General features: G+C 46.9%; 1 protein-coding gene across 1 annotated transcript in view; it reads left to right on the forward strand.

Moving 5' to 3' along the window:
* The window catches only part of LOC141141337 (fucolectin-like), a 66,660-nt gene that overhangs the window by 21,432 nt on the left and 20,158 nt on the right, over window positions 1-25,070 (forward strand). The window lies entirely within an intron of this gene.

The raw sequence follows: 25,070 nt of genomic DNA on the forward strand, positions 1-25,070 counted from the left end.
AGTGTAGTGTGTCCTCTGCACAGTGTGCACCTAAAGCTACCTGGAGACAATTGCTGTTGTTCTGCTCCTATTAATATCATAGGCAGGCAGATACAGTATTTACAGTTAGTGTACTGTGTCCTCTGCACAGTGTGCACCTAAAGCTACCTGAAGAAAATTAGTGGTGTTCTGATCCTATTAATACCACAGGCAGGCAGCTATAGTATTTACAGTTAGTGTAGTGCGTCCTCTGCACAGTGTGCACCTAAAGCTACCTGAATACAATTGCTGTTGTTCTGATTATATTAATATCACAGGCAAGCAGATGCAGTATTTACAGTTAGAATACTGTGTCCTCTGAACAGTGTGCACCTAAAGCTACCTGAAGAAAATTGATGGTGTTCTTCTGATCCTATTAGTACCACAGGCAGGCAGCTGCAGTATTTACAGTTAGTGTACTGTGTCCTCTGCACAGTGTGCACCTAAAGCTACCTGAAGAAAATTAGTGGTGTTCTTCTGATCCTATTAATACCACAGGCAGGCGGAGCTTGCCGCGGAGGAAGATGGATGATCACTAGAGAAGCTCCACAGCGCTCGGGAAAACACTGGCACACATCGCCTGGCTAAACAAGCTAATCCAGCTCAATACCACCAGCTGACCTGCAGCACAGCCCGGGGACCCGATCGATCATGCCTCAGCGCCATAAAGACAACCGGAGGCCACAAAAACGTATGGAATACTACCCGCTCGGGCCTAAGCAAGATGGTGGCGGCGGGACTGCAGCGCTAGGTATGTCCAGTACTCCCCTATGCGATCCAAGCAAGGGTAATCCTCACAAAAGAAATGCCCCACAGAGAAGCTCACAATCTCCTATACATACCCCCACCTCGGGTAGCCCGGAGAAGGCAAGATTGAGGCTGGATGCCTCGGATTCCAGCCGCGATCTAACACCAGGCCTAGACTCAGGGGAGGATACCAGAGATCTCCCTGACTCAATTGATCTCTTCCCCACTACCAACAAACCAGTGCTGGACACCACACTAAAGGACATGTTAGTCTCTCTTAGGAGCTCACTGCATGCCGATATGCTGTCCTGTGTCCATAAGTTTGGTGTGGAACTAAAGGAAACTGTGTCCAGAGTAGATCACATAGAACACAAAATGGGGGAATTTATGACCACCATCAATGATCTTGTGGATGCAAACGATAACAACACTGATGAGCTAGATGCCCTTAAAGCTAAACTGACAGATATTGAGGACCGCTCTAGGAGAAATAACTTTAAAATAAGGGGGATCCCCGAGTCGGTCCAGCAATCCGACCTACGCACCTACACGGCTCAACTTTTTCAGGCTATATTACCTGATCTATCAGATCTAGACATTACCGTGGACAGAATCCACCGCCTACCCAAGCCCTCTCATTTGCCGGACAACATCCCCAGAGATGTTATACTCCGGCTACACTTTTACCAAACTAAGGAAAGCCTGATGGCGGCTTCTCGCAGTAAAGATCTTTTTCCACCACAGTATAAGGACCTACAGTTTTTCGCTGATTTATCACAATTCACTCTACAAAAACGTAGGAACCTCAATACAATCTCCAAAGCACTGAGAAACCACAAGATCTCATACAAATGGGGGTTTCCTACTAAACTGATCATCACTAAAGATGGGAAGGAACATGTCGTTGACACGCTTGTCAAAGGAATGCAATTACTCCAAAGATGGCATATCATTACAGAGGATTCACCAAAGGCCCACGCCTCACATAGTCCTGACCATGTAGCAGGAGACTGGAGCTTGGTCACTTCCAAAAACGCTGGCAAGCATACCCGAGCTGACTGAAGCCAGTGCAGATTACACATTACTAATTCCTGAGCAGAGGAAAAAGCTAAGCTGAACTGTTTCTGTGTTTACCCCTCAAATGCAATTTAAGTGACTACAAGTCACACTCAGGTCACACCGACCTATACAGGGTTTCGGTTAGAACCCTTCTATGTTTTTTTTTTCAGCTGTTTTCTTTCTATGTTAACCGTTATGTATGTCCACAGCAGAAAAAATTACCAAACACCTATTTACCCGCTCAAGACTACCCTCAGAAGAACCACAGACGCAAATGACCCATCCTACGTCGGATATGGCTCTGCATCATCGATCCTAGGACCACATGTAAGTGTTACCAACACATTCTACCTAACACTCTACAATCTGATCTTACACCATGACCATTACCTTCTTAACAATTAATGCCAGAGGTCTTAACCACCCTGCAAAGTACAGATCCATGTGGAGAGAAGCCAATCAACATAATGCTGATGTCATTTGCGTGCAGAAGACACACTTCAAAAAACAGGCCCAACCCAATTGCTCTCACCCCAAATTCCCATATACTTTCTCTGCAAGTTCAGATGCAAAAAAGAAAGGGGTATTTACGGCAATAAAAGACACTGTAGCCTTTAGCCTTCACACGGAAGTTCAAGACACGCAAGGTAGATACCACATTCTGATTTGCGACCTCAATAACACTACCTATATGTTGGTGAATGTCTACGCTCCAAACACCCATCAGACCCGCTTCCTACATAAACTTATGAAAAAGATCTCATGATTGCAGAGAGGCCACTTGCTTCTATGTGGAGATTTTAATCTACCTCCCGACCCTGAAATGGATTCTAGCTCGCAAACTACCAAGAAAACCCAGACCCTACAACCAATATTGAGAAGCTATGACCTATACGACGCATGGAGGTGCCTTAACGCTACGGAGAAAGACTTTTCTTTCTTTTCAACTAGTCACAAAATTTACACACGACTTGATATTTTTTTGATAGATAAAGGGTTACTAACCAAAATTAGATCCTCTGCGATTAATGGTATCACTTGGTCGGATCATGCCTCGGTGTCGCTGCTGGTGGATGACACTTCTAAAAACAACCCCACTTATATCTGGAGATCCAACCCGCGGCTGTTCCAGGATGATTCTTCCAAGGAGATATTGCAGAAAGATTTGATTGAATTTTTTGAACATAATGTGAATTCAGTTACTGATCCATTTGTGACATGGAACGCACATAAAGCGTTTATGAGAGGCCTCCTCATCAAAATGGGGGCAAGGGCTAAGAGAATGAGGGGGCAGAGTATATTGGATGTCTCTAGACAAATTCAAACATTGGAAACCCAGAATAAAGCAAATTTCTCCCTTGTCTTATCAGACCAATTAACCAAACTAGGACTTGATCTCTGACTTATACTACTGGAGGACTTTGAAAAATCCTCTAGGAGGTTGAAAATGACATATTATGCAAACGGTAAGAAAGCAGGGAAATTATTAGCAGATAGATTACGAGGGCAGAGACATAAAACTAAGCTTCCCTACATTATACATCCAGAAACCCAAACTAAATTACACCATCCCCAGGCTATAGCTGATGCCTTTAGTACCTATTATAGTTCTCTATATAACCTGACAAAAGACCCAAACACGATTCAACCACTATCTCAGACAATTTCTGAATTTCTTAGCACACTAAAACTTCCTCAAATCACAGATACACAAAACACAGCATTAAATTCATAGTTCACGACACAAGAAATTTCACAAGTGATTGACTCACTCCCAAACAATAAATCTCCTGGACCGGACGGTTTCACAGGTGAATATTTCCAGACATTTAGAGACATGCTAACTCTTAGACTCACAGAGATATATAATCAAGCTGCCTCCTCCTCCTCTTTTCCACCTGAAATGTTAAAAGCAATAATTGTGACGTTGCCGAAGCCAGGGAAGGACCCTAATACACCTCAAAATTTTCGTCCGATATCGTTACTCAATAACGACCTAAAAATTTACGCTAAATTGCTAGCTAACAGGTTAGTAGATCTCCTTCCATCGTTGATTCACCCAGATCAATCTGGTTTTACTAAAGGCCGCCAAACTGCAGACGCGACCAGACACCTAATTAACCTCGCACACATAGCCAACAAAAGAAGAACGCCTTCTCTGCTCCTTGCTTTGGATGCAGAGAAGGCGTTCGATAGGATTCACTGGACGTATCTAGAACAAGTACTGAACAAATTTGGTTTTCATGGCCAGATATATCAAGCCATTATGGCCCTTTATACCAAACCATCAGCACAAGTTTATCTATCAGGCACACTATCTACCCCATTCAACATAACAAATGGTACTCGCCAAGGTTGCCCTTTATCTCCTCTAATTTTTAATCCACTGATGGAACCCTTAGCAACCTACATTCACCAGCATCCAAAAATTAAAGGGATCACAATTGGAGGTAGAATGCATACCATTAGCTTGTTCGCGGATGACGTCATCCTGATACTTACCGATGTGAAGTCCTCCCTGGCCTCTGTTCACCAAACCCTGCAGTTATTTAATGCGATCTCATATTACAAAGTTAACGAAAACAAATCGTACCTATTGGGATTAGGCCTATCTGACGCTATGAAACAACATATAAGTGATAATTTTCCTTACATGTGGAAAGAAAACGGTATATCATATTTAGGTATTACTCTTACATCTACAATCTCCAATCTAGTTAAAGAAAACTATACTCCATTCCTGCAATCTCTGAAATCCAGACTAGATAAACTAAAGCGGTTTGAACTGTCTTGGACAGGGAGGTTAGCTGCATTCAAAATGCAAATCCTGCCACAATTCTTATGTCTCTTCAGAACTTTACCCATACCGGTTCCTAAACCCTTCTTCCAACAAGCACAATTTGAGATAGATAGGTATTTATGGGTTGGGAAAAAAAGCACGATGTGCATTCAATAAACTTACTAAAATCAAACAAGCGGGGGGAATAGGTCTGTTAGGTACCTGGTAGTTGAGCCCGACTGGTGGAAGGAGACCTCTCTTAAGCACTGGTTCAGAAGCCACTGGAGTGGGGACAGTAGTCTACTGAGCACAGTGGGTAGGAGTGCCTGATGCGGTTTCTTGCGATGACCAGCGCAGGAACTGATGAGACTTCCTTCAGGGAGGCTGTATAGCGGATGCAGGTAAGCAGAAGCGGATCCGATAGCAGGCAGGAGAAGGATGTTGCAGCAGCAGAACCTGGAGCTGGAAGAGCAGGTGGTGAGCAGCGTCACAGGACACAAGCAAAGCAGAGTCAAACAGTCCGTATCAGCAGGAGATCAGGCAGGTATATGGCAGAAGGGATGATCACAGAATAGTCAGGCAGGCAGGTAATCGGCAACAGGTAACAGGATACAGCAAGGTCAGGCAGGCCGGGCCGGGTAGGAGATAGCAGAATAGTCAGACGGAGTCGGGTCAATACACAATAGCAATAGCAGGCAGATTACAGAACTCAGGTGCAGAGCTGCAGACGAACAGCACTTGATGGAAGTAACTGACACCTATTTAAAGGGACTTTGGCGCCAAACAGCGCTAGCCCGAACGGGCGCGTGCACGGGCGCACGCGCGAACGGGCGCGCGCGGAAGCGCGCCAGCGCCCCCCAGTGGGAAACTTGGCTGAATTGTTCTGGAAAATCCTCTCGTGCACCTGCGCGCACGTATGTTAGCCCGATGACCACCAACATGTCCCTGACATTGCCCCCTCCCAACGGGCAGCCTCCGGATGCCCAGATAACTCCTCTTCTCAGGATGAGCAGAGAAATAGGCCTGGATCAAACGTTCAGCGTGAATATTGTTATTGGGTTCCCAAGAATTGTTCTCCGGACCATACCCCTTCCACTTGATCAAGAACTGTACCTGCCCCAATCTCTTTCTGCAATCGAGGATAGCCTCCACCTCATATTCCTCGTTTCCGTCCACCAAGACAGGTTCGGGGACCCTGGTGCCCCTATTAGGGAAGGGATCGGTTACAGCAAGCTTCAATAATGACACATGGAACACAGGATGGATCTTAAGTGAGTCAGGTAAACACAGTTCGTAAGACACCTCGTTAACCTTTTTTTTCACCGGAAAAGGTCCAATAAACTTAGGAGCAAGCTTCTTGGAAGGACAAGCTAGTTTAATATTATTGGTAGACAGCCATACCTTATCACCAATCTGCAGGTCTAGATCTCCTCTTCTCTTTTGATCGAAGAACCTCTTACTGTCTGCTTGTGCCTTGGATATCGCTTCCTGTAGCATCTGGTTGTTGTGACTGAGAAACTGTACTGTGTCCTGGACCGCTGGAACTGGGGATTCTGGAAGAAAATCTGGTAAGAAAGACACATGAAAACCATAATTGGCAAAAAACAGGGACTGACCCGTGGCAGAGTGGCTAGCATTATTGTAAGCGAATTCCGCTAGAGGTAATAGGGACACCCAGTCATCTTGTACAAATGAGGTAAAGCATCTAATGTACTGCTCTAGCGTTTGATTTGAACGTTCGGTTTGCCCATTTGTTTGGGGGGTGATACGCTGAAGACAGGGCTAATTCGATTTTCAGTATTTCACATAGGGCTTTCCAGAAACGTGACGTAAACTGCACCCCCCTATCGGATACTATATTTGCAGGAATTCCATGCAGCCTGACGATCTCCTTGATGAATACACGGGCAGTCTCTACAGCAGAAGGTGTCCCCTTTAAGGGCAAAAAGTGGGCCATTTTGGACAAACGATCGACGACCACGAAGATCGCCGAACATCCTTCTGAGCATGGTAATTCAACAATAAAGTCCATTGCTATCATCCTCCAGGGCCTATCTGGTATGGGCAACGGCCTCAACAGTCCCCAAGCTCGGTTCTTGGAGGTTTTATTTTGAATGCAAACAGGACAGGAGCTAACGTACTTTTTGCAGAATTCTTTCATGTTAGGCCACCAGAACGTGCGTTGCACGAGTTCAAGGGTCTTACGGACCCCAAAATGTCACAAATATCTGACTTCCTTTCCATAATAACCCATCTCGAGGTACTACAGCAAGTCCTTGAAGGCTTGAAGGTTCTGGTGATGCTTGTCTGATCAAGGACAGGATGTCCGTCTGAAGGAGTAGAAAATTATTTGCTGGCAGGATGGTGTCAGGTACAGAAGGTTCCTTCGGATGGCCAAACATGCGCGACAGCGCATCTGGTTTTACATTCTTGGTTCCTGGCCGATAGGTAATATGAAAACAGAAACGTGTGAAAAATAAGGCCCACCGAGCTTGTCGAGGTTTCAGTCTTTTAGCAGATCTTAAATATTCGAGGTTCTTGTGATCCGTATATATTAGAACCGGATGGACTGCACCCTCCAACAAATACCTCCACTCTTCCAGTGCTGCCTTAATGGCCAGTAACTCTCGATCACCCACATCGTAATTTCGCTCAGCCGGTGAGAGTTTCCTGGAGAAAAAACCCACAGGGTGCATCAGATCCTTGTTCCCCTGTCGCTGAGAGATGACTGCACCCACGGCCACTTCAGAAGCATCCACCTCCGGAATAAAAGGTAGGGATGGGTCAGGATGGCTGAGAATTGGAGCTGAGGTGAACCGTCTTTTTAATTCTTCAAAGGCCTCCTGAGCCTCAGAGCTCCAGTGAAAGCGACAGTTCTACTTGGTTAGCTGCGTAATAGGTGAAATGATGGCAGAGAATCCTTTAATAAATTTTCTGTAGAAATTTGCGAATCCGACAAAGCGCTGTACGCCCTTCTTGTCCAGAGGGGCTGGCCAATCTAGCACAGCGGATACTTTTTGAGGATCCATTTTAATGCCGGTAGGAGAGATCACTAGCCCCAAAAACTGAATGTCCCTTTGTTCAAATTCGCATTTTTCTGCTTTGGCATACAGTCCATGTAAATGAAGACGGCTCAAGACCTTTGCGAACATGTTCCCGATGTTGGTTAAGGGAATTAGAGAAGATCAAAATATCATCCAAGTAAACTATCATAAAGATGTCCAGGAAATCTCTGAATATATCGTTGACCAGATGCTGGAATGTGGCAGGGGCATTGCATAGGCCGAAGGGCATGACCAAGTACTCGTAGTGCCCTAAACGGGTCCGGAAAGCCGTCTTCCATTCATCCCTGGCCCGAATATGGACCAGGTTGTAGGCCCCTCTTAAATCCAATTTGGTGAAGATAACAGCAGACCTCAACTTCTGGAATAGTTCAGGTATCAGGGGCAATGGGTAGCCATTTTTGACTGTGATCTTATTTAAGTCCCGATAGTCCACACATGGACGAAGAGTCTGATCTTTTTTGGCAACAAAGAATATACCAGCCCCAGCTGGGGAGGTAGAAGGTCGAATAAAGCCCTTTTCGAGGTTTTCATTAATGTATTGCTTAAGTGCCTCTTGTTCCTTCTCAGATAATGGAAAGATGCGCCCGAAGGGAATCTCAGCCCCAGGAAGCAACTCAATTGGGCAATCATAGGGGCGATGGGGTGGCAGGGAGTCCGCTCCCTTCTTGCTGAAAACATCTGCAAATTCGTGATAAACTTCTGGTATGGTTTGGAGGTGATCTGGATCTACATTCATGCAGAGTAAGGTGGCAGCTGGTTTGGAGGGTTCAGGTAAACAATGTCTCTGACAATAGGGAGATAGAAACTTGATTTCACCGGTAGACCAATTAACGTGGGGATTATGGGCCTGAAGCCAAGGCATGCCCAAAATGATCGGAAACAGAGGAGAGGAGATAACGTCCAGAATCAGGAACTCTTTATGCTGAGCAGAACAGGTGACAACCAGTGGAAGGGTTTCCTGAGAGACTTGTCCTGATTTTATGTGGGATCCATCGGCCAGAAAAATGGAAAGTTTGTGTGTCTTGTCTTTCAGAGGAAGATTTTGTTGAGCAGCAAAGGCAGAGTCAATAAAGCAGCTGCAAGCCCCAGAATCAATGATGGCGTTGATCCGGATTGTTCTTCCCTGGAGCTGTAACAAGAGAGGGAGAGCAAGTTGAGTGGCATTGGCGGTTAATGCTGAAAGACTGGCCGGGGTAGAGGAAACACACTTACTGGTCTTGACCGGGCAGTTGTTCACATAGTGGCCTGTCCCACCACAGTAGAGGCAGAGGTTCAGCTGACGTCTACGTGCCCGCTCTTCTGGAGGTAGAGTAGAACGCAGTAGTCCTAACTGCATCGGTTCCGGAGCATCAGGTGTTGGAGTGGCCGGGTTGGAGCAGGTAGAAGGTAGGTATCGGGAAGTAGGCATTGGAACTTTGGCGGTCATCCACATGGGGCGCGTTTGCTGGGAGGAGCGTTCAGATCGGCGTTCACGAAGGCGCCGATCGATCTGGATGGTTAAAGCAATAAGTTCCTCAAGGGTATCCGGCATTCCTACTCGTGCAAGCTCATCCTTGAGGCTCTCGGATAACCCCATGCGGAATTGATGGCGTAATGCCGCATTATTCCATTGTGTGTCCGCGCTCCAGCATCTAAAGTCCGTGACATAGTCCTCGGCCGGTCTGCGGCCTTGCTGGAGCGCGAATAAAGCTGACTCAGCGGTGGCAGTACGCTGAGGGTCATCATACAATTGGGCCATGGCTTCAAAGAAAGAGGACAAGGACTGGATCTGTGCTGAGTTGTCTTCCAGCAGGCGATGAGCCCAGGTTTGCGGCTCTCCTTGCAGAAGGGATATCACAAATCCTACTTTAGTAGCCTCCAAAGAAAAAGTCCGTGGATGTAGGGCAAAATATAACTGACAGGCACTGCGGAAGGCCAGGAACTTCGTGCGGTCCCCAGAGAACCTCTCAGGGATGGGAACCCTCGGTTCGGGTGGAAGCATAACCACAGAGGGAGATACAGTGGCTTGTGCTGGAGCTGCTGCTGGAGCAGGAGATGCGCCTCCTGGGCTACTGAGGTTCAGAACTTGACCTTCCAGTCTGGTATAACTGTCTTGCAAAGTCTTTACGGCTTGCGTGAGTGCTGCTAAGTGCGTACAGATTTCCTTGATAGGAGAGGCCTCTCCTGCGGGCTCAGACATGGCTGTTCATACTGTTAGGTACCTGGTAGTTGAGCCTGACTGGTGGAAGGAGACCTCTCTTAAGCACTGGTTCAGAAGCCACTGGAGTGGGGACAGTAGTCTACTGAGCACAGTGGGTAGGAGTGCCTGATGCGGTTTCTTGCGATGACCAGCGCAGGAACTGATGAGACTTCCTTCAGGGAGGCTGTATAGCGGATGCAGGTAAGCAGAAGCGGATCCGATAGCAGGCAGGAGAAGGATGTTGCAGCAGCAGAACCTGGAGCTGGAAGAGCAGGTGGTGAGCAGCGTCACAGGACACAAGCAAAGCAGAGTCAAACAGTCCGTATCAGCAGGAGATCAGGCAGGTATATGGCAGAAGGGATGATCACAGAATAGTCAGGCAGGCAGGTAATCGGCAACAGGTAACAGGATACAGCAAGGTCAGGCAGGCCGGGTCGGGTAGGAGATAGCAGAATAGTCAGACGGAGCCGGGTCAATACACAATAGCAATAGCAGGCAGATTACAGAACTCAGGTGCAGAGCTGCAGACGAACAGCACTTGATGGAAGTAACTGACACCTATTTAAAGGGACTTTGGCACCAAACAGCGCTAGCGCGAACGGGCGTGCGCGCGCTCGCGCGAACGGGCGCGCGCGGAAGCGCGCCAGCGCCCCCCAGTGGGAAACTTGGCTGAATTGTTCTGGAAAATCCTCTCGTGCACCTGCGTGCACGTATGTTAGCCCGATGACCACCAACACGTCCCTGACAAGGTCATACAGTGATTAAAGATTACTATGTGGCTACCATCTTGGCACAGGTGAAGGATTGGTTCCCTTCCCATAATAATACCCTCTGGACAGAACTAGAGAAGTCTTAAATCAAAGGAGGGAATTTGTACAATTATCTAATTACCAGCCCATACCATTTACATAAATCATTTTCATATACCCCTACCATTCAAGCTTCGGCCGAAGCATGGCAATATCTCCTTAAACATATAACACATGAAGGACCTCAAATTCCTTTAAAATTCCCGATCAATGCTCTAGAATTTATTATACCAGACATATCACTAGTTAACTGGGGTTCCAGAGGAGAACTACTACTTGAAGACCTTTTAATTGGGCCTACAATTAAAACATTTAGAGCACTACAGATTGAATATGATATCCCAGAATCAGATTACTATAAGTACATTCAAATATCCCATTTATTAGAGAAAAAAAGAAGCGACCTTCTTACTTACCCACCCTGGCGAATTGTTGCCTTTCTTACAAATAACTGCACAAAAATTAAAGGAACAGCATTGTTTTACAAATTCCTACAGAATAAACATTCCTTCAGTAAAACCACTAATATAGCAGCATGGGAGAAGGACTTTGGGAAACATTATACAGAAGACCAATGGAAAAAAGCCCTTAATGTCACATATACCTCCACGAGAAGTGCCAACCTGTGGGAACTGCATCACAAAATACTTTTGAGGTGGTATCTTACCCCTTATCGTATCTCAAAATTTGCACCAGGTGCCTCGCCGGAATGTTGGAGGAAGTGTGGTAAGACAGGGACACTTTTACATGTGCTGTGGTCATGTCCACGTATCCATAGGTTTTGGATGCTTATATTTCAGATAATAAAACATGTCACAGGTGTAGAGGTTGCGTGTTCCCCGGGTGTGGCACTCCTTTCATTAGAAATTGATTCTATTCCAGCGCCTTTAAGACCACTAGTGTCCAACTTACTGATTGCAGCTAGACTCACTATAGTACGTCACTGGAAAGACACTGATCCACCTCCCATAACAGAAACCCTACAAATAATAAATACGCACAGGATGTATGAAATACAATTTGCCTGGAGTCTAGGTAATCAGGGAAAAATTTCTAAAATATGGAATACCTGGCTAACATGGTACCCACAAAACATGGGTCTCAGATTTTTTGGGAAATGCTAAATAAAAATTCTATAGTTTGATACGCATAACTAATCTTTATATATTGACTGCTCAATGGACATACTATGTTATTATTGGTTTATCTCAGTTAATATTCCTTTATATCTTCTTTTATTTTTGTCAAGTATAACTCTAATATCAACATACTGTCATGAGGGAATATCGTTTAAACGCTTAAGGACTTCCATTGATATGACTCGACTCACATGAACATGTTTGTATACTACCAATGTCTGTGGCCAAAGAGGGGAAAACAGACAAGGTGGATTTGTGGCGGGGTGTGGCTTCCCACTTTCCTGGACACAGCTGGCTCCCATGTGGGGTGTCCGGGGAAGGGGGGAGAGCATTCTGTACAAACATATAGAAACGTGGCTACAGATGATGATGCACTTATAAATGTAAGAATATGATTACTCATATCTCATGTGTACCCTGCTCGACAAAAATTACTGACCACAATGTACTTGACTATTCTTGTTATTCTTGTAAAAAACTTTAATAAAAAACATATTGCAAATAATACCACAGGCAGGCAGCTACAGTATTTACAGTTAGTGTAGTGCTTCCTCTGCACAGTGTGCACCTAAAGCTACCTGGAGACAATTGCTGTTGTTCTGCTCCTATTAATACCACAGGCAGGCAGCTACAGCATTTACAGTTAGTGCACTGTGTCCTCTGCACAGTGTGCACCTAAAGCTACCTGAAGAAAATTAGTGGTGTTCTTCTGATCCTATTAATACCACAGGCAGGCAGCTACAGTATTTACAGTTAGTGTACTGTGTCCTCTGCACAGTGTGCACCTAAAGCCACCTGGAGACAATTGCTGTTGTTCTGCTCCTATTAATACCACAGGCAGGCAGCTACAGTATTTACAGTTAGTGTAGTGCGTCCTCTGCACAGTGTGCACCTAAAGCTACCTGAATAAAATTGGTGGTGTTCTTCTGAACCTATTAATACCACAGACAGGCAGCTACAGTATTTACAGTTAGTGTAGTGCGTCCTCTGCACAGTGTACACCTAAAGCTACCTGGAGACAATTGCTGTTGTTCTGCTCCTATTAATACCATAGGCAGGCAGCTACAGTATTTACAGTTAGTGCACTGTGTCCTCTGCACAGTGTGCACCTAAAGTTACCTGAAGAAAATTAGTGGTGTTCTTCTGATCCTATTAATACCACAGGCGGGCAACTACAGTATTTACAGTTAGTGTAGTGTGTTCTCTTCTCAGTGCGCACCTAAAGCTACCTGGAGACAATTGCTGTTGTTCTGCTTCTATTAATACCACAGGCAGGCAGCTACAGTATTTACAGTTAGTGCACTGTGTCCTCTGCACAGTGTGCACCTAAAGCTACCTGAAGAAAATTAGTGGTGTTCTTCTGATCCTATTAATACCACAGGCAGGCAGCTACAGTATTTACAGTTAGTGTACTGCGTCCTCTGCACAGTGTACACCTAAAGCTACCTGGAGACAATTGCTGTTGTTCTGCTCCTATTAATACCATAGGCAGGCAGCTACAGTATTTACATTTAGTGTACTGTGTCCTCTGCACAGTGTGCACCTAAAGCTACCTGAAGAAAATTAGTGGTGTTCTTCTGATCCTGTTAATACCACAGGCGGGCAACTACAGTATTTACAGTTAGTGTAGTGCATTCTCTGCTCAGTGTGCACCTAAAGCTACCTGGAGACAATTGCTGTTGTTCTGCTCATATTAATACCACAGGCAGGCAGCTACAGTATTTACAGTTAGTGCACTGTGTCCTCTGCACAGTGTGCACCTAAAGCTACCTGAAGAAAATTAGTGGTGTTCTTCTGATCCTATTAATACCACAGGCAGGCAGCTACAGTATTTACAGTTAGTGTACTGTGTCCTCGGCACAGTGTGCACCTAAAGCTACCTGAAGAAAATTGATGGTTTCGTCTGATCCTATTAATACCACAGACAAGCAGCTACAGTATTTACAGTTAGTGTACTGCGTCCTCTGTACAGTGTGCACCTAAAGCCACCTGAAGAAAATTGCTGTTGTTCTACTCCCATTAATACCACAGGCAGGCAGCTACAGTATTTACAGTTAGTGTACTGCATCCTCTGCACAGTGTGCACCTAAAGCTACCTGAAGACAATTGCTGGTGTTCTCATACTAATAATACTACAGGCAGGCAGTTGATTCTGCTAGCTGCAGTATCAGTATATATATACATCCCAGCTTTGTGCAGCTACATCTCACTGCAGGCCATTAGTATGTCTGTAAGGCCAACAAGCAGAGGCAGACAGTCACAAGCCAATAAAAGAGGGCAAGCAGGCTCTGTGTCTAGAGGGAACAGTGCTGGTCATGGAGACGGTGCATCCTCATCAGCACGTGGCCGTGGGACATGCTTGTCTTTTTTTTCGGCAGCTGGCCGCGTTGAGCTGCAACATGCGGAAGACTTGGTAGAGTGGATGACCAAGCCGTCCTCAAGCTCCTCATCCTCTCTCACCCAGGCTCAGGGTACTTTTTCTGGCAAAGCAGCTGCCAATACGGCCTCTTCCCTCGGCTCAATGGCATCAGTCACTTCTTCCCTAGCCCCACCATGTGCTCCTGAGGGGTCCCCCAAACTGTTTGACCACAGTGTTGGGTACATGCTCCAGGAGGATGCCCAGTGTTTTGAAGGCTCCGATGATGGTACTCAGCTATAAGAAGGCAGTAACGTGAGCCCAGAGAGAGGGGGTGCCCAAGAAGGACAGAAATCTGGCAGTCATGTTCCCCCAGCTGCAGCATACTGCCAGCTCCACGTGGGTGCCTGATAGGAGAGAGGAGGCACATCACCAACGAGGCAGGGTGCCCTCCAGGGGCCAGCTTAAGGGCAGCACACTGACTGCATCACACCGCAGAGCTCCGCATGTGCAGGGCGCTGCTGTCTCTGCACGTTATTCCAAAAGTTCTTTGGTGTGGGACGAGTGCATCAGATCGCACCGCTGCTATTTGCAACATATGTCTCAAGCGTATCTCTCATGGCCAAAACATCTCCCGCTTGGGCACCACATGCTTGACCAGACATATGTTGACCTGCCATGCAGTTCGTTGGCAAGCGTACCTAAAAGACCCACACCAAAGAACAAAGAGGACCTCTCCTTGCTCCTCATCAGCTGGGATCTCCAACCCCACTATACCTTCAGTCCTCTCTGAGACCTGCACTGAGAGGAATGAAGGTGTAGAATTAGGTGTGTCACAGCCAAGTACTTGGGGCCATTTTGCTATCGGTACACCAACGTCAGATTGTACCAGGCAAATTTCCCTGCCCCAGCTGCTGCACCGCCAAAAGAAGTTCGTTCCCAGCCATCCACATGCCCGGCAGTTGAATGCTAGCTTGGCTAAATTGCTAGCACTTCAACTGCTGCCTTTTCAGTTGGTAGACTCTGCCCCCTTCCGTGAGTTTGTGGAATGTGCGGTTCCTCGGTGGCAGGTTCCCAAACGCCACTTTTTCTCACGGAAGGCGATTCCAGCTCTCTACCGGCATGTGGAAGACAATGTCTTGGCCTCGCTGGACAGGGCGGTCAGCAGTAAGGTACATATTACCGATGGGAAAAAATGGAATCGCGCTAAAGAGGATTAGCGACCATACATATGATCACCAATCCAACATTGAAAAATAAGTGAATATCCCTCTTGATAAATTAAACATATACAATTAGAACATAGTAACAAAATAATAGTCCATCAAATATGCAATGATGTATATATAAAAAAAAGTCCATATACAAGAAAAAAAGTGGATCACCCGAGTGATAAATAAAAAATCAAGAAATCCAAATAGACACAAAATCCTGCTGTATGAAGGCAAAGTGTTTGTTTCACCACCATAAATAAAGACTGGCCGCTTACCAGAAACTCATGATCCCCCGTTACAGAGGATCAGAGAGAGCTGTTTACAGATAGTGACTCGGATCACGACCAATGGACCAGAAGCCTTGTGCTAGGATGAAACATCGGGGACCCTGGTACCGTGATGGAAGTATTCACACTGACAGGTACTCGAACATCAGCCCACAGCAATATGGATATGGCATGAAAGATAGAAAGGCTCCAAATAGTGTAAAATTGTTGGCTTTATTAAAATAATTAAAAGAAATAAACTCACATGCTAGAAGACAATAGTAAGCGCTTAGTGCAGTCTGGAGCGTCGGCCGGAATCTCACAGACAGCCCGTCCTACTGGTATCCACAGCAGCGATGGGAGGTGACGTGAACACGTCGCTCCGACCTACGCGACGTTTCGTAATAAAGTTACGTCGTCCAGGGGCACGGGCGGCGCGTCTCTTCACCTCCCTTTATAGCAAAACAGCCTGACCAAGCCTCGCTTTGAATTCCGCTACATCGCCGGACTTGCGCAGTAGATCTAAATCCCAGACATTGAGTGGTGCCAAGTGTGCAGATGCACACTCAGTCAACTGGGATGCGATCTTCCACATGAAGTGACATGGCTCTGCTAGCTGGAAGTGGGCTATGGGGTCAAGCATCTAGGAACCATAGAACTCATAAAAGGTTTGGGTATCCCAGTAATATGGTAAAAAAGAGTGCCAAGCAGGCACTAAAGTGAATAAGCACAAATCAGTGTCATTAAATAAATTGCGATAACCACGGCTAGTAAATCCAATGGCTAACAAAAATAAAAAATACATTTCTGAATAGATTGGTAATAAAAATCTAGATTCAAATGGGCGCACAGATCGCAGAAACCTACAGTAAATATATTAAGGTTCAGACAAGAAGACAGACCTCAATGGAGCCATAAACAGTGTGGTCACGGCATCCAACATGATCCGTATCACGGACCGGACATGGCTTGATATAGACACAGGGGGACACGCTCAAATGAGCAATGGCCACCCAGTAGCCACATCAAAAACAGCAGACAAACCGTTAATCCATGTCAAACCTGGATCACGCTAAGTCAATTGCAAAAATATGTTAAATAAAACCAGTGAATTTAAACACAATAATTTTAATAAGATTGTACTCCCAGAATTAAAAATCAATTCAATTGGAAAAAACCTTATGAAGGATGATCATGCCATCTTAAGTTGAAATTATGCTATTAAGGTTAGGAATCAATACTAAAGAAAAACCCCAAGATTTGATAAATGATAAATGGGAGTAAGGGGTCGAATAGACCACAAGATGTTAATGGGAGTTGGAAACGGTGTATATATCACCACCCACCCATAATGCTAGAGCTATCTAGGTGGTCCAAATGAATAGGAACTCAAAGCGAAGGCTCTCACAGAGAATATCTTTAACAACAAGCTCACAATCAAAATACAATAACGCCCTCCAAACAAAGCACACCTCGGTCTTAGAAGACGGTGGGCTACCCATAACCTATGTGGATGGTAAATAGCAGAGAGTGTTTCCCATCCCTCGTCAGGCATTGTTGATAAAGGCATTCACGTCTATATCGACGTTCATGCCAAATGGTATATAGCTTTTGAGCCTGTGGATCCAGGACATCTCTTTTTTGGAGATCTCCCTGACCAACAGGCTACCTCGCCAATGTTGTCTGTATTTATCAATACCCACATATAGTGTGTTAGAGGGGTCCCTTTTGTGTACCTGATTGTAATGTCTGGAAACAGGATGCTTATCATAGCCTCTCCTTATATTCCCTATGTGTTCCTTCAGGCGAACACGCAAAGCCCTTTTGGTCCTCCCCACATACTGAAGCCCGCAAGGGCATTGTAGAAGATAGACCACCCCTTCAGAGGTGCATGTAATGAAGGGTTCGATCTCATATGATCTTGAAGTGCTGGTGGATGTAAATGTGGTAATTCGCCTTGCTCTATTGACATTCAAAGAGCAAACTTGGCATTTCCCACATTTATAATAACCAGTGAAATTCTGGAGAAAACATTGATTCTCCCGTGGAGGGTCTTGGACGGAGGGAGCTACTCTGCTGCCAAGGGAGGCCACTCCCTTGAAGACCACTCTAGGTCTGGCTGGCAAAGCAGTGCGCAAGACTTGGTCACTGCCCAACAGGAGCCATTGTCTCTGTATCAATTGCTTGATGTTACGATGTTGTACCAAATAAGTGGTGATAAATGGCACAACATCAGAAACATCAGCTTTATGTCGGGGTGCATCAGACAAAAGTGAAGATCTATCTCTATCTCGTGCCATTTTCACAGCCAGAGACAGAGAGGCTTGATCGTACCCTTTCTCAATGAACCTATCCATAAGGGCGGATGCTTGTTCATCAAAGGTGTTAATGTCTGAACAATTACATCTCAGACGTAAAAATTGGCCCTGGGGAATAGCCCTGAGCCAAGGTTCGTGATGGCAACTGTCTACAGAGATATATGAATTCCTGTTGGTCGCCTTAAAATGGGTTGATGTCACAAATTTATCATCCACTATTTGGATCTTTAGATCCAGGAAGTGGATGGTATTGCGACTGGCTTCAAAATTGAATTTGATGCCCCTGTTGTTATCATTTAAGGGTGTCATAAAATTGTGTAACTCCAGTTCACAGCCATCCCATAGGAGGAGGACGTCGTCAATGTATCTGGCCCACAGGAGCACCTCCGGTCTCCTGGGTGCATCAACGACGTCCTCCTCCCACTTGGCCATGAAGAGGTTGGCCAGGCTCGAAGTGTATTTCGCCCCCATGGCCACACCCCGGTCTTGACGGTAGAACTGGTGCTCAGACCAAAAATAATTGTGACTGGCAGCGTATTGTAGTAGTTCCATAATAAAGTTAATTTGTGTGGGAGGTAAGCCAGAGTCATGGGTAAGAAACAACTCCACCGCCTGTAAACCAAGATGATGAGGAATAATAGTGTACAGTGAAGACACATCGGCAGTCACCATCCAGAGACCCTCCCTGGGGGTGATGTTAGAGAGCAAATTGATCACCTGTCTGCTGTCCTTAATAAATGATGGTATCCTAGAGACCAGGGGTTGCAAGAAGTGGTCGATATATTTGCCCACCCGGGACGTGATGGAGTCTATCCCACTCACAATGGGATGTCCCGGGGGGCAAACCAGATCTTTATGGACCTTCGGGAGGTAATAGATGACCGGAGTGCGAGGAGCACTAGGGACCAGAAATCGTCTTTCCTTATCACTCAATATGCCTCTCCGAAGACCAACATCTGCAATCAACTCAAGCTCCTTTTTGTATTTGACCAGGGGGTCTCTGTTTAGAACTGTGTAAGTTTCAGTGTCATCAACTAACCGATGCATTTCCTTCTGATAATCACAACGGTCTAAAACTACAATCCCCCCACCCTTGTCGGCTGGTCTAATGACCAGGGATTTATTATTGTAAAGGGATTCCAATCCAGCTTGTAAATCCCTATGCAATCTCGCCTTCCTGACCTTGATCTGCTCAAGGTCACGTAATACGACATCCCTGAAGACCCGAATGGCCGGAGCCAAAGGGCCAGGGGATTAAAGAGAGAAGCATTTGAGAGATTGGAATGTTGATACTCTCCTCTAGTCACATTTACCGCCCTATTTATAGGGTTTGATAACATGTAACGTTTGATGTTCAACTTTCGGGTGAACTTGTGCACGTCCATATAGGTTTGGAACTTGCTCAGGCTCCTGGGCTGAGCAAACTTCAAACCTTTATCCAACAGTCTCTTCTCAGAATCAGTCAGAGTCTGTTTGGATAAGTTGAAAATGCCAGTTCCTAGGTCCTTTACTTTTTTCGTGCCTGGACCCGCCTCCCCCCAATGACTCCTCTTTTCGTTCTACAGGGCATTTGACTGAATCCCTGGGAACACCCCAATTCTGGTTATTTCTAGCACCGGGGGGGGGCCCGAATATTGGGGTGGGCCAGGATGGATATAATCCTGTCAAGCTCTCTGGTGTCTGGGGGTGTCCAGATCCGACAGAGGATAAAACCGGTTTTGTAACGAAACCTGATTTGCATAACCATCAGAAAATGGACCACAAATGGACCACAGTAGGGTCCCCCAAGTTGTTGGGGGGGTATCCCAAGGTTGTGAATGGTAGTCAGGGTTTCGATCCCTATATTGATCATGTCTGGGATTCCCAGGTGGTCCCCTAGAGGAAGTCCCTCTGGGGCCATAATTGGATCCATTCCTATGACCTTTGGATTTGTTCCTAACACCCTTGGGACGGAAATCCCTCCTGGGTGTGTGCTGAGTTGCTTGCCTCTCTTGACGTGGAACAGACTTAGCGGCAGGTGGGGCAATTTCTTGCGATTGTGTGGCCATCCTCCTATCTTCCTCATCAAGTGAGGCAAGCTTTTTCTGCCAAATGAAAACAAACCCAGATTGATAATCTTGTTTGTCCCTGATGTATTTCTTTTTCTTTTTGGCTTTTTGATCCCTATCCTCCTTCTCCAATGTTTTTAGAAGACCCTTGGAGTGTTCCTTGTATTCTTCAGTGTTAATATGAGGGGCTAGTTGGTCTCTAATGGTCTTGATTTCCCCATCCAGACGAGCGAGTTTATCTCTCTTCCTCTGAATGAGGAAACGTAAAAGACCAATACCTGTGTCATTGAAGGATCACCCTTCTGAGGGGGGACTTCCCATCACAGACTCCTCGGGACCATAGCCCCCTTGATATATGTTTCAAGGAATGCGATGTCCCATTGGGTATGTGTCTCCGATGTTGTCAGGTGTTTTAGTCTCATAAAGAGACCACTAATTCCTGAGTCCGAGACTAGTGGGGTAGAATCAAAAACACCCAAAGTGTCCACCACTCTCTTTGCCCGGAATTCAAAAATATCCATGCTGGTCTAACCCAGTCACCAAGCCGCAATTAATGTGTTTAAACGTGATTGAAAAAAAGGGGAGAAAGAAACTGCGCATCGGTGAAGTGTATAAAACAATATGAAATAAAGCTGCAATTCCTCTATGTAGCACAAACACAGTAGAAATCAAATGGGAAAAAATGGAATTGCGCTAAAGAGGATTAGCGACCATACATATGATCACCAATCCAACATTGAAAATTAAGTGAATATCCCTTGATAAATTAAACATATACAATTAGAACATAGTAACAAAATATTACTGCTGACTCATGGTCCAGCAGGCATGGACAGGGATGTTACCTATCTTTCACCACGCACTGGGTGACTCTTCTGGCAGCTGGGAAGGATGCAGGACAAGGTGCAGTAGTGTTGGAGGTTGTTCTGCCACCACACCTCCAAAATAATACTAGTGGTGATTCTGCCACACCTCTCTCCTCCACCCCCTCCACTTCTTCTTCCTCCATGGCCTCTTGTTGTGCTGATTTGACTTCGGAACCAGCGGTGCTCCGTAGGCGTTCAAGGAGCTATGCAAGCACGCAGGCCAAAGGATGCCATGCGGTGCTTGAGCTGGTGTGCTTGGGGGAAAGGAGCCACACTGGGGCAGAGATTCTGTCAGCTCTGCAGGGGCAGGTTCAGAGGTGGTTGACGCTCCGCCAGCTTAAGGCAGGCATGGTGCTTTGCGACAATGGCACCAACCTCCTCTCCGCCCTCCGACAGGGACAACTGACCCATGTGCCCTGTTTAACTCACGTCCTTAACTTGGTGGTGCAGCGGTTCTTGGGCAGGTACCCGGGCTGAGGCAGTAAAGGAAAGTCTGTGTGCCTTTACACAGGTCATATAATGCCAGTGCTCAGCTGGCTGACCTCCAAAAGGAATTTAATCTGCCCAAGAACCGCCTAATCTGTGACATGCCCACCAGGTGGAACTCAACGTTGGCCATGCTGCAGCGGCTTCACACACAGAAGAGGGCCATCAATGAGTACCTGTGCGACTATGGCACCAGGACAGGGTCAGGGGAGCTTGTTTTTTTCCCCACGCCAGTGGACCATGATCAGAGATGCATGCACTGTCCTGTCACTATTTGAGGAGGCCACGAGGATGGTGAGCAGTGACAGTGCATGCATCAGTGACACTGTCCCCCTTGTCCACCTGTTGGAGCACACGCTGCGTGGAAAAATTGGCCAGGGCACTTGAGGCAGAACAGAGGCAGGAAGAGGAGGACTTCCTTAGCTCTCAAGGCCCCCTTTATCCAGACAGTGTTCCTGCGTGCCTGCCGATCACACAGGAAGAGGACGAGGAGGAGGAGGAGGAAGAGGAGGTGGAGCCTGGTCATGTCCTCCTTAGTGACCCAGAGGACTCCGGACCGAGTGCCTCAGCAAACCTACACTTCAGGACCTCCCTGATCCTGCAAAGCCTGCGGAAGGATCCTCGTATTCGTGGTATCAAGGAGAGGGATCAATACTAGCTGGCAACCCTCCTTGATCCACGTTACAAGGGTAAGGTTGCGGACCTTATCTTGCCGTCGCAGAGGGAGCAGAGGATGAAACATCTTTGGGAGGCTTTGCAGAAAAGTCTGTGCAACTCGTTCCCAGAGACTGGGAGGTTACAAACTCCTGTTCCTGGACAACGTGTTGCTGAGGCTTCGGTCAGTCAAAGAAGGAGCGGTGGAGAAGGTGGCCGTCTGACCGATGCGTTCAGACAATTTTTTAGTCCGCAGCTCCAAGGTATGATCGGTTCCTGCAACCATTGCCAGCGTCTGTGCAGGAATACCTAGGGGCAAGATCTGACTTGGACACCTTTCTCACCGAAAATCCTCTGGGTTACTGGGTCTTGAGGATGGATCACTGGCCAGAGCTTGCACAGTATGCAATTGAGCTACTGGCCTGTCCTGCATCCAGCGTTCTTTCGGAACGCACATTCAGTGCTGCTGGAGGTTTTGTAACTGATCACAGGGTGCGCCTGTCCACCGACTCTGTAGATTGACCGACCTTCATAAAAATGAATCAGTCTTGAATCACCACCCGCTACCAAGCACCTGATGCTGATGTACCCGAATAATTTTTTTTTAAATGTCAGATCCCTTCAAGACTGCCTATGCTGACGCTGAGTGACTATCCTGTTATGCTGAGTGACTATCCCCTTCCTCCTCAATGATCATGCTGATAGCTTGTAAGAATATGTTTTGTTCTGGGCGCCCAATTTTTCAGCCCCTGTTTAACAGGGGCGTGTAATTACAATTTTTCATGCAATATTTTGCAAGGAGGGTTCGTTGCTGCACTCAACTAGAGTATTTTTGAGGGGTTGTAGTGCTGTGGCACCATCACCAGTGCCTAAGGCCCAATTTTTCAGCCCCTGTTTAACAGGGGCGTGTAATTACAATTTTTGATGCAATATTTTACAGGAGGGCTCATTCCTGCGTTCCAACTAGAGTATCTGTGAGGGGTTGCAGTATTGTGACACCAGTGCCTAAGGCCCAATTTTTCTGCCCCTGTTCAACAGGAACATGTAATTATAATTCTTGATCTAATATTTCACAGCAGGGCCCGTTTCTGCGCCCACCAAGAGTAACTGTGAGGACTTACAGTGTTGTGGCACCAGCGCCACCACCACCAAAGGCCCAATCTTTCTGCCCCTGTTCAACAGGTGCATGTAATTACAATTCTTGATCTAATATTTCACAGCTGGGCCCGTTTCTGCGCCCACCAAGAGTAACTGTGAGGGCATACAGTGTTGTGGCACCACCACCACCAAAGGCCCAATTTTTCTGACCCTGTTAAACTCCTGTCCCCCAAGCACACCAGCTCAAGCACCGCATGGCATCTTTTGGCCTGCGTACTTGCGTAGCCCCTTGAACGCCTACGGAGCACCGCTGGTTCCGAGGACAAATCAGCACAGGAAGAGGCCATGGAGGAAGAAGAAGAGGAGGGGGTGGAGGAGAGAGGTGTGTCAGAATCACCAGTAGTAGCATTTTGGAGGCGTGGTGGCGGAACAACCTCTAACACTACTGCACCTTGTCCTGCATCCTTCAAAGCTGCCAGCAGACTCACCCAATGCGCCATGAAACTTAGGTAACGTCCCTGTCCATGCCTGCTGGACCATGAGTCAGCGGTAATATGCACCTTACCGCTGACTGCCCTCTCCAGTGAGGCCAAGTCGTTGCCTTCCACATGCCGGTAGAGAGCCGGAATCACCTTCCGTGCGAAAAAGTGGCATTTGGGAACCTGCCACTGAGGAACCGCACATTCCACAAACTCACGGAAGGGGGCAGAGTCTACCAACTGAAAAGGTAGCAGTTGAAGTGCTAGCAATTTTGCCAAGCTAGCATTCCACCACTGGGCATGTGGGTGGCTGGGAGCAAACTTCTTTCAGCGGTGCAGCAGCTGGGGCAGGGAAATTTGCCTGGTACAATCTGACATCGGTGTACCGATAGCAGATTGCCCTCAAGTACTTGGCTGTGACACACCTAATTCTCCACCTTCATTCCTCTCAGTGCAGGTCTCAGAGAGGACTGAAGGTATAGTGGGGTTGGAGATCCCAGCTGATGAGGAACAAGGAGAGGTCCTCTTTGTTCTTTGGTGTGGGTCTTTTAGGTACGCTTGCCAATGAACTGCATGGCAGGTCAACATATGTCTGGGCAAGCATGTGGTGCCCAAGCGGGAGATGTTTTGCCCACGCAAGATACACTTGAGACATATGTTGCAAATAGCAGCGGTGTGATCTGATGCACTCGTCTCAAAAAAGGCCCACACCAAAGAACTTTTGGAATAACACGCAGAGACAGCAGTGCCCTGCACATGCGGAGCTCTGCGGTGTGATGCAGTCAGTGTGCTGCCCTTAAGCTGACCCCTGGAGGGCATCCTGGCTCGTTGGTGATGTGCCTCCTCCTCTCTCCTATCAGGCACCCATGTGGAGTCCGTGACCTCATCAACCCCTCCCTCCTCATCACTGGAGCAAACCTGGAAGTATGCTGCAGCAGGGTGAACATGACTGCCAGATTGCTGTCCTTCTTGGGCACCCCCTCTGTCTGGGCTCACGCTACTGCCTTCCTCTAGCTGAGTACCATCATCGGAGCCTTCAAAACGCTGGGCATCCTCCTGGAGCATGTACCCAACACTGTGGTCAAACAGTTCAGGGGAATCCTCAGGAGGACATGGTGAAGCTAGGGAAGGAGTACTGATGCCATTGAGCCGAGAGAAGAGGCCGCGTTGGCAGCTGCTTTGCCAGACAAAGCACCCTGAGCCTGGATGAGAGAGGATGAGGACGGCTTTGTCATCCACTCGAACAAGTCTTCCGCATGTTGCGGCTCAACACGGCCAGCTGCCGAAAAAAAGGCAAAGGGTGTCCCACGGCCACGTGCTGATGAGGATGCACCATGTCCACGTCCAGTACTGTTGCCTCTAGACACAGAGCCTGCTTGCCCTTTTTTATTGGCTTGTGACTGTCTGCCTCACCTTATTGGCCTTCCAGACATACTAATGGCCTGCAGTGAGATGTAGCGGCACAAAACTGGGATGTATATATATATATA

This window comes from Aquarana catesbeiana, linkage group LG04 (assembly GCF_042186555.1).
Source record: "Aquarana catesbeiana isolate 2022-GZ linkage group LG04, ASM4218655v1, whole genome shotgun sequence".
Lineage (NCBI taxonomy): Eukaryota > Metazoa > Chordata > Amphibia > Anura > Ranidae > Aquarana > Aquarana catesbeiana.